The sequence below is a fragment of the Phyllostomus hastatus genome, unplaced genomic scaffold (genome assembly GCF_019186645.2).
Source record: "Phyllostomus hastatus isolate PE091 unplaced genomic scaffold, TTU_PhHast_1.1 phas_contig_1162, whole genome shotgun sequence".
Classification (NCBI taxonomy): Eukaryota; Metazoa; Chordata; class Mammalia; order Chiroptera; family Phyllostomidae; genus Phyllostomus; species Phyllostomus hastatus.
Genome location: NW_025333537.1, coordinates 10,490,479 through 10,500,892, shown reverse-complemented (window position 1 = coordinate 10,500,892; position 10,414 = coordinate 10,490,479).

Here is a 10,414-nt window from a genome sequence, read left to right as displayed (position 1 = left end):
TTTAGAAAAATAAAGCCCTGGCCAGTGTAGCTCAGTGGATTGAGTGCCGGCCTGTGAATCAAGGGGTCATCGGTTCTATACCCAGTCACAGCACAGGCCTGGGTTGCAGGCCAGGTCCCCAGCAGGGGGCGCACGAGATGCAACCACACATTGATGTTTCTCTCCCTCTCTTTCTCCCTCCCTTCCCCTCTGTCTAAAAATAAATAAATAAAATATTAACAAATAAATAAAATAAATAAGTAAATAAGTAAATAAAGCCCTGGCTGGTGTGGCTCAGTGGATTGAGTGCCAGCCTGCAAACCAAAGGGTCGCAGGTTTGATTCCCAGTCAGGGCACATACCCGGGCTGCAGGCCAGGTCCTCAGTAGGGGACCCATGAGAGGCAACCACACACTGATGTTTCCCTCTCCCCCTCCCCTCCCCTTTCTCTAAAAATAAGTAAATAAAATCTTTAAATAAATAAATAAATAAAATGCATTTAAACAAATCATGTTAGAAGCCTTATACTTACAAATAGCAGTCTCTCTCTGGCCCCCCCGACACCCATGCCCCTTCCTGCCTGTCCAGAACTGGTTATTCAGTCCTATCCACCTCCTCCCCAGAAGTAATTGCTTTCAGTTTTTTAAGTTATTACTTCTAGTATTTATCGCCACATTAAAAAATGCTCATACATATAATCCAGAATCATCAATTGCACACATCATCTTTTGACTTATGTGAGAATGATTTTATTGTACTTTTTTCTCAATGATTTTAAAAATTCATTTGAGAGAGAGAGGGGGAGGGAGGGAGAAACTGAGTTTTGTTGTTCACTCATTGGTTGTATGTGCCCCGACCAGGGATCAAACCCACAACCTTGGTGTCTCGGGAGGACCCGCCAACCAACCAAGCTACCCGCCACTTTACTTTCTTACAAACCTCTTTTATCCCCCATTCCACCAAGGTAGTTAAGTGAGATTCTGTTAAATTCATATTTAATATTTTTATTACTTTGACCACAAAAATATTCCGTGTTCTTCAGCCGAGCCGTGCACTCGGATTTGTTTTCCTTTATTTTTCAAACTTTTGTTTTTCCTGGAGTTAACAATTGCCTCACTTTCCCATCTGCTTAGCTTCCTTTGAAACTACGCTTTAAGTCTTCCTGCATCATCCAATAACTTGTTAAATATCTTTCAATATGATTTTCACAGAGTCAACCCCATCAGATCCTACCAGCCTCAGTGTTCCCCCTGAAGCCCGGGGCCTTGGCAATGTGGTCTGGCTGTGCTCTAAGCTTAACACATAGCTATTGTCATCCCGGCAATTTACTTCCTTTTCTTTTCTTTTTTTAAAAATAAAGATTGTATTTATTTATTTTTAGGGAGGAGAGGAGAGGGAGAAAGAGAGGGAGAGAAACATCAATGTGTGGTTGCCTCTTGTACGCCCCCTACTGGGGACCTAGCCAACAACCCAGGCATGCGCCCTGACTGGGAATCGAACCAGCGACCTTTCCATTCATAAGCTGGCGCTCAATGCACTGAGCCACACCAGCCAGGGCACCATTTGTTCATTCTGAACTCTCTCTTTATGTGGGAAGCTTTCCTCAAAAGGCTGATGTCCGTTAGGATGACTCACAGGATGAGTGTGCGCGGAGCTGGAACATGGCTGGTCCGCTCGTGGGTCCGTGGGTGGCCGGGGAGCCTTCGGATGGGAGACTCCTTTCAGGAGCTGGGCGGTTCCAGTGGCACAGACGACCCCCAGTTGCCTTCTGGGGGCGAGGGTATAAAGCCCAGCTCTGGAGCGAGGCCAGGGAAGGGGACAGTAGCCTCGCTGTTCGCTCTGCCCACGCCACCGAAGCGCCACCCACTGCGTGCAGCCTCTGGCACCTCCCTCCCCACACTCCTCCCGGCCGGCCGACCGTCCCAGAGGGCGGAGCCTTGCCGATTTAATTTCTGCAGATGCTAAATCTGCAGTCTCCAGCGGGGGGCTGAGCGGGGCAGTCAGCCGAGACTCTGCAGCACGGGGGGTGACAGCCCGGCCGGCCGACTGTCTCACAGGCAGACTCTCCACCCAACCCTGGTTCTAATCCTCTGCCTTCTGCGGTCCCCGGCGCCTGCGATGCCCGGGGTTTTCTGGGAGCAGCGCAGGACCGACATGCGTGCAGTGCTTGGGTCTGTTCTTCCTCGGCCCGTGAAGTTCATTTCCATTCCTCCATCCTCCTTCCCACGTCCACGCGCAGTGGTCTGGACCACAGGCGTCGCCTTGTGTCACTAGCTGTGGGGTTTCCGCCCCTGCTTCTTGTTTCCTTGTACTTTGGGGGTGACTTTGGAGAAAAGGAAAGGGGTGAACACGTCTTTATGATAGTAAAACCCAGTATCTAAACCGTTTTTTAAAATATGGCTTACTGGCTAACATTTTTTAAAAGATTTTTATTTATTTTTAGAGAGGGAAGGGAGGGAGAAAGAGAGAGAGAGAGAAACATCAATGTGCGGTTGCTGGGGGCTGTGGCCTGCAACCCAGGCATGTGCCCTGACTGGGAATCGAACCTGTGATGCTTTGGTTCGCAGCCCACGCTCAATCCACTGAGCTATGCCCTGGCTAACATTTTTTTAAATCATGGCAGAGACATAAGAATGTCAGGGTTCACTGAGCTGTTGGAGGGTCGGACGACACAGGGCCTGCCTTGTCCCCACCCGGTGGCAGCTGGAGCTAATGAGGAACTGCCCCCTCGACACAGCACGTCCTCCCCAGCTTTCCACGGTCCCCACCAAACCCCTCCTGTCCCAGGGGCTTTGCTGATCCAGTGATACCCCGCCCGCCTGGTTCCTGTAGGCATCTGAGATTGAAATCCCTGCTGAGGCTCATTGTCAGCGGCAGGCCCCTCCGTGGAACAAGCTGGTGGCAGCTTTTCCTGTGTGGCCATGGGACAGAGAAGATGGCCACAGGGGAGGAGAGAGAGGGTCACAGCAGGAACAGGGCCCTGGGGATCGGACTGAGAGGGCTCCAGGGACAAAGGTCTCACAGTTTGGGGATAATCGGTACCTACTTCATAGGGTCGTCGTGAGGACTGAGTGAGTCCCCACGTGCCAAGGGCGTCCTACAGGGCCCGGTGCAGAGCACGTGGTGTTACGTTGGCTATGATTATTTTCATTTTTGGGTTGTTGGGGTGTGAACCGCATGCAGTAACGTTCTCTTCCTCGTGTGCAGTTCCACGAGTTTGACAAGCAGACAGCCGTGGGCTCACCAGCGCCAGTCCTGACGCGAAATAGTTCCAACACGCACACCCCCCTCCCCCGCCTCTTTGCCCCTCCCTCTGCCCCTCCAGCCCCTCCCTCCGCCCCAGCCCCCCCCCTCCCCCGGCAACCGCCGGTCTGCTCCTGGTCTCTGAGGTCTGGCCTTTTCCAGGATTTTATATGAACGGAATCATTCAGTAAAAGTAGTCTCGAGTCTGACTGCTCTTCACTTGGTGTACCCGGATTCTCGCCCGCGATTCATTACTGGGTGTCTCTGCAGTCCACGCCTTCTTATTTGCGAGTAGGGTCCCACTTTACGAACGTAGCAGCCTTTGTGGATCCCCTCACCGGCTCAAGGCCATTTCGGCTGTTCCCAGTCGTGGGCGGGTATGAACGGGCCGCCCATGAAACGCTCACACACAGGCTTCTGTGTGTTTCGATTTCTCTTAGGCAGATGCCTAGGAGTGGGACTCGCCGGGTTATGGGGCAACTTTCTGTTCGGCTTTATGGGGACCTACCAAACGCCTTTCCTAGTGGCTGTGCCGTTTTCCCTCTCCACCAGCATGCAGGAGAATTTTCGTGGGTCTGCATCCTCACCAGCATTCCGCACGGCCTACCTGTGTAGCGCTTTGAGTGCGAATGCAGGGCATCTCATTGTGGTTTTTGTTTGCATTTTCCTAACAACTAATGATGTTCCTCCCCATCTTTCAGGGGCTTATTTGCCTTCTGTACTTTTCTTTTTTTTAATGAAGTGCCTATGCAAGTATTTTGCTAGTTTTTTTGGGGGGGAGTGGGGATTCTGGCTTTCTTCTTATTGAGTTGTGAGAGTTCTTTATATATTCTAGATATATAAAGATATATTCTATATATATTCTAGAGTTCTTTATATATTCAAGTCCTGTATCAGGTGAGTGTCTTGCAAGAATCCACCTGCCTGTCTGTGGTCTGTCTTCATTCTCTCAACGGTTCCTCAGCAGAGCAGAAGCTTGGAATGTTGATGAAGCCCAATTTATCACTTTTTTTTTCTTTTATAGTTTAGTGCTTTGATGTCTAAAATAGCTTCGCCGAACCACAAGCTCCCAAAGCTTTGCTCCCACAGAAAAAGTCTTCCTCTAGAACTTCTAGAGTTATGTCTTGGTCTGTGATCCACGTTGAGTGAATTTTCTACCAGGTGCGAGGCACAGGCCGAGGTCCATTCGTTTCGCGCAGGGACGTCCACCCGTCCCTGCGGCGATGACGTCCACCGGTCCCTGCATCGATGACGTCAACCCGTCCCTGCGGCGATGACGTCCACCCGTCCCTGCGGCGATGACGTCCACCCGTCCCTGCATCGATGACGTCCACCCGTCCCTGCGGCGATGACGTCCACCCGTCCCAGCGGCGATGACGTCCACCGGTCCCTGCGTCGATGACCCGACCATCTGCAATGATCAGTTAACGCCACCGGGCTCTCCAGGGCCCTGGGGGCCGGGGGTCAGCGAGGGGACATCCGGGCCCCGCACGTTTCCCAAACCCCACAGCTGGGGCCCGTGGCGGGCCTTTGCTGGCAGAAGAACTGGTTTCAGGTGGCTCCCCGCCCGTCTCACCTCCTGAAGTTTTTTCCATAAAACAAACCATGAAAGGGCAGGGGTGGCCTCGCGGTCTGGCAGCGTCCCTTTGAAAACAAACAAGCGCAGGCCCTGAAAGGCAGCGGCCGTCTCGGGGGAACACTTGGAGAAACAGCGTGGGGCCCGGGCATCCGCCGCTCGTGGCTCTCCTGCCCCCGCAGGTGGCAGGTCGGACACGGCGAAGCAAACAGGATGTTTCGCAGTGCCCCCCCCCCCCCCAGATTGGCACCTTTGCGGGGAGTCCTTGCACTGGTGGGAAGCATCCGATCATGGGGGGCACTGGAAAACTGTGGCGGAATAGCCTTTGACAGCTGGCACAGCCAGCCTCATGGGGGGAGAAGACATTGAGGCATGTGGGTTTGGAGCTTTTTTTTTTTTAATTTAAGGCAAAAATTTTTTAAATATTTTTAATTCAAGACTTCTCTAAGTTTTTTTTAAAGATTTATTTTTAGAGAGGGAAGGGAGGGAGAAAGAGAGAGAGGAAACATCAATGCGCAGTTGCTGGGGGTCATGGCCTGCAACCCAGGCATGTGCCCTGACTGGGAATCGAACCTGCAACACTTTGGTTCATAGCCTGTGCTCAATCCACTGAGCTACGCCAGCCAGGGCCCTTTTTTTTTTTTTTTTTTTTTGAGATTTACTGAGCTGTTTTATACCCCCTGAAATGCACCCACTCTCAACGCACAATTCAAAATCCTTTCCTCCTGCCTTTCTGTGGCCAGCCCTTGCTCCCAGCCTCAGACAAACTGGCTCTGCCTTCTGAGGCCATCGTTTCGCTTATTCTAGAAAGTTCACGTGAACGGGATCCCACAGTCTGTAATCCCGGTGAGAGATTTCGAGCCAGCACCTGAGCAGGAAGGCAGAGAAGGAGGGCAGCGAGCCCCGCCACCTGCGCCCAGGGCCTTCCCCGCGTGCTGCGTAAGAACTTCAGGCTTCGCGTCTTCCAGGTGGGGCTACAGGCTGGTCCCCCCCTCGGGGTTAAAGCCAGGCTGAAACGGAGTGATGGAGGTCCAACGTCTTGCACGTTCAGAATCCGCCCCGGAAACTGGAAGCGGACCCCACGCCCAGCAGCAGGAGGGGCGGCTCACGCCGTGGAAGACTCCCTGCAGTGACAGTGAGCGGACTCCAGGGGACGCCACGATCCCGAGGAATCTCACAAACGTGGAGGAGAGTGACAGGGGCCGGACACCATGGCAGAGTGCACCCGTACGAACCCATGAACATGAAGCCCCCAAACACGCAACACTCATGTGTGGGAAGAGAAGTCGGGTAGCAGTCACGCTTCGAGGGCACGGACCGGAAGGGGTGGGGGCGTTGTCCGGGGACGAGTGACCGGTTGGTTCTTGACCCAGGGGCTGGCCGTGCAGGTGTATTTAGGGTGTGAAATTCACTGAGCTACCCTTTACACGTGGCCAAAACATTCAGAAAAGTCGTGCACAGTGCCTGGCACAGAGGAGGCAATTATTACTATTTTAACAAATAGCAATACCAGCAAAGCACGGTTGAGGGCGGCAGTGCGCGGACTTTTCTGTGGGGGCAGAGGGTGAGTACGTGGGACTTTGCGAGTCACACGGCCTCTGCAGCAACCACTCAGCTCTGCTGGCGTATCTCAGGCGAGTGAGCGTGGCTGGGTTCCACTGCCGAATCCACAAAAACTAGCGGCGGGCCGGATCTGTCTCACCCAGGGGAAGACGGGCTGGACTCTGGAGCCTCGCTCGCCGAGTCCCTGCGGGACCCTGTGCCGTCACTGCCGGCCCTGGTCTCTCTTGTCTGTGCCATAAACATGGATCCCAGCTCGACACAACCCTTCAGGGCCAGGCCGCACGAAGTCGGATGAGCTCATCGCCGAGGGAGCCCTCAGGGAGGAAAGAGCAGGAGTTAAGAGCCTCTTGAGATTCTTCAGCACGAAGCAAATGGTTATTTCTGCCAGAGCCTGGGAGAGAAAGGCGTGGAGCCCACGTCACCCAGTGCGGCCATGGGCACCAGTGCCCCGGGGGGTATCCCAGAGAGAGAGGCAGGGCCCCCAGGCCTGGCCCCATATCCTGACCCTTGCCTCCCAGCGGTCTGTCCTCTGAGAGCCTGGGGAGGGACGGCAAAGTGAAGGAGAGACTGGAAAAATGCACCCCCAGTGGGCCGTTCCCCTGAGCTCCTGCCTAGGCCTGGTCTGTCAGGCAGCCAGCGCCTGCAGCAGCCATGTGCTAGCGGCAGCGACGTGGGGCTGTCTCACCTGATCTCCAGCCCTTTGCTCACACCCTTGGCTCGGCCAGATTTCCAGAAACTGCCCGTTTCCTGGTGGGCTTCCACTTGAACCCCAAAGCACGACGCTGGCGTGGGTCGCCTGGGGTGTGCTGGGTGGGTCAGTCCAGCCTCGATCAGTTGGAGAAGAGGTGGGTCTGAAGAGAGCAGGGCGTAAGGGGGGTGCAAGCCCAGAGCACGGGGGGGATGGGCGACCCTTGCCTTTCCTTGTGCTGCATTTTCTAGGAGCTGGACTTCCGGAGTCTAAACATGCTTGAGGACGATGACTGTAACGGTAGTAACAATAGCAGCTAACATTTATTGAGATTCACTATGTGTCAGGGCTTGTCCCAAGCATTTGGCGTGCTATTAATTCATTCGATCCTCACAACATCCTGACTGGCCCTGTTATTCTCCCCACTTTCCAGATGAGGGAACCGGGGCCCAGAGTGGTGGAGATACTTACCTGAGGCCACACAGCGCTCAAGTGCTGGAACTCTGAGGATTATAGAAAAGGCTGTCTCAGAAGTCCCAAATGGGTCCGTGTTATCGTCTGTTTATTTCTTGTCCTAGCTGTGAAATTTCCAAGTCCTTGCCCCATGGGTGCACTGAAAGGGGAGCAGTTTGGAGGGGGGGAGGGACACCCCCAGTTAGGAGGCAGAGCTGCCATGTTGGTGACCACTCCTGCTGGATATCCCTGGGAGACACTCCGCGCCCTGGGTTGGGCTCACGTGGGAAAGGCCAGCGACAGCGGACCTGAGCTATCGAGGGCATGTACTGGCTCACAGAACGGAAAGTTCCGGAGAAGAGCCAGCTTCAGGGCCAGCTGGGGCCAGGTACTCGGATGCTGCGCTCAGGAAGCTCGCAGCCACCATCTTGCAACTCGCTCCTGTGTTGGCTCCAGCCTCAGGCAGGCTTCTCCCCACCTTGGAGCAAAGGTGGCGCTGGCAGCTCAGCTCCGTTAAGCAACGCCAGCCAGCCCTCCGCCAGAACTCTTTCTCCAGGTTCCCACAAAAAACCGCCGGGGCTGACTCCCGCTGGGCCACTTTGGGTCATGTGACCACCCCTGAACCAATTGCTGTTGCCAGGGGGCGGGGCCTGGGCCTGGGTCCCACGGCCACCTTTGGGACTGAGAGTGGGTGAGGGGGGCCCCTACTGGAAGAAGAAGGGAATGCAACTGGCAAAGGAGCTGGTGTGTCTCAGCCCCTGGAGGAAAATATGCATCCTCACCCAGGCGGCGAAGGCAGACTCAGTGTTTAGGGGTTGCAGTTCCCCGGGACCAACCAGTGACCCGCATGTCACTTGCTGAGCCAGTCAAGGCGCTGACCTGGGCAAGAACCTTCTCTAACTACCTCCCCTCGCCCACCTGTCCCCGCCCTACCTGTCTGTGGTACCCCTTGGCCCACATCGCCTGGGGGTACACAGCCCTCCTGTTTGGCCTACTGTCCCAGTTCCCTCGTCGCCCCGTCCCCACCTCCTGTCTGGCCATTTCCAATCCATGCCACCCGGCAACCCTGTCCTCCGTCCAGCACAGCCCCGGCTCACAAACCTCCGGCCACTCCTTATCGACGAGGAGAAAAATGAGCTTCTTAGCTGCACACCGGGCTCCTTCCACCACCCCAAGAGCCTCCCTGACCACACCATCAAAATGCATCTCTTCCCAGCGCACCCGGACGGCTCCCTTCTCTGCCCAGAGGGCCAGGGTCAAGTCTGAGTCACTGCTGACCAGGGCTCAGCACTCCTGTGGTGCACAGGGGGCGCCTGGAAGGCCTTGTGTGTGACTGCCACCCCCCCCAACCCTGGCAGGGAGGTGGGGAAGCTGTGAACAGGAAAGGCAGAAAGGGGTGGGGGTGGGGGGAGAGGACACCAGCCAGAGCCATTCTCGGTCTCATTAAGCAAACAGGCCCCTAGGATCTGTTTTCTGTCAAATTGAACTTTCCATTTCAGGCGCTTATTTTGCTGAGCAACCAGTCCTGGTAAAAACACTGGATCACGGTGAAAAGGAGACAGGTGCGGGGGACAGAGGCACACACACAGGGAGAGAGAGATCTGCCTCCAGGTGGTCAGTGGCGTGAGACGGGAGCCAGCTCAGCAATATTCCTCCCCGTTCCTTATCAGCTCTCCCCCTCCCGGGGGCGGGTGGGCGGGTGTCAGGTGCAAGAGGAAGTGAGACAGACAGAGGGAGAAAAAAGGGAACACAAGGACACCTCCCAGAGGGCATCTGAGCCGAGGGGAGGGGCAAGGGCCCTGGGGGAAGGTCTGGCCCTGGCCTGAACCCAAGTCACCAGATGAGGAATTAAGATAAGTCAAGACAAATTTGCAATCAGCCTATCCTTGTCCCTGCCTCAGGCCACAGACCCAGCCAGGCTGGGGACCAGGCCCGGTTTTTAGACCGGAGTTCTGATTGGCTACGTGACTTTCGCACCAGGCAGTCCCAAAGTTGCCTCACGGGCATGAGGTGGCCCATGACACCCGCCCACAGCACCCACTGGTGCCTGATCATGGCAGTGAGCAAGCGTGGCTGTGGAGCAGGGTTTCCTGTGGAAAGCCAGGGCCTTGCAGCAGAGCTGGGGGCCGGGGCAGCTGCTGACGGGCATGCTCCGCACCCTTGGGGTCTGACTCTTTGTTCTGCTGCTACAGACTCACAGGGCGGTGTTCATGATCGGAAAGTTTTTTATTTTCTGAAATGGAACCATTGTACATTGTACAAACCATATCTACTGATGGAATAAATAAGTGAAAAATTATACTGCTGTACAACACACCAAAAAAAAAAACCATAAGAGGAAAAAAAATTAGATAATGTGAAAAAGTCTTTATACCTCTAACCAGGTCCTTGGCCATAACGAACATTCCAAACCATGACGTCGTTTTTAACAGGAGGTCACCACCCTATGCGTCCGTCAACTGCCTTCCGGGTTATGGGTGTTAAGTGCCAGCACTTCGTGGAATGTGTAGCCGCAGCGTCCCCAACTTCAAGTTCCTTGGGGAGTGAGTTTGCCCTGGGAGCCCTTAAGGCCGTGGGGCCTGGTGTCCGCGGAAGGCATTCGCGTGGGACCCCCACCCTGTCTCGGCCGGCTGCAAGGTCTTGGCTCCTGCGGTGGGAGAGGGCGCGGGCGGGCGCGGGGAGGCTGGGGGACAGCGGCTCCGAGGAGCGGGCTGCGGGGAAGGAAGCACATCTGGATTTTTGCAGTGTCATTGTTCGCCGTGGAAGGCCTTCCCGGCCAGTGTCAAGTGCGGGCCGCGGGCGCTTTGCCTGGCGTGGCCTTGGCGGGGCCCAGTCTGTCCGACCGCCGGGCCCGTCCCTACCTTCAGGCACTTCAGAGAAAAACCAACGACAGCCTCAGCGTCGTGGATGGCG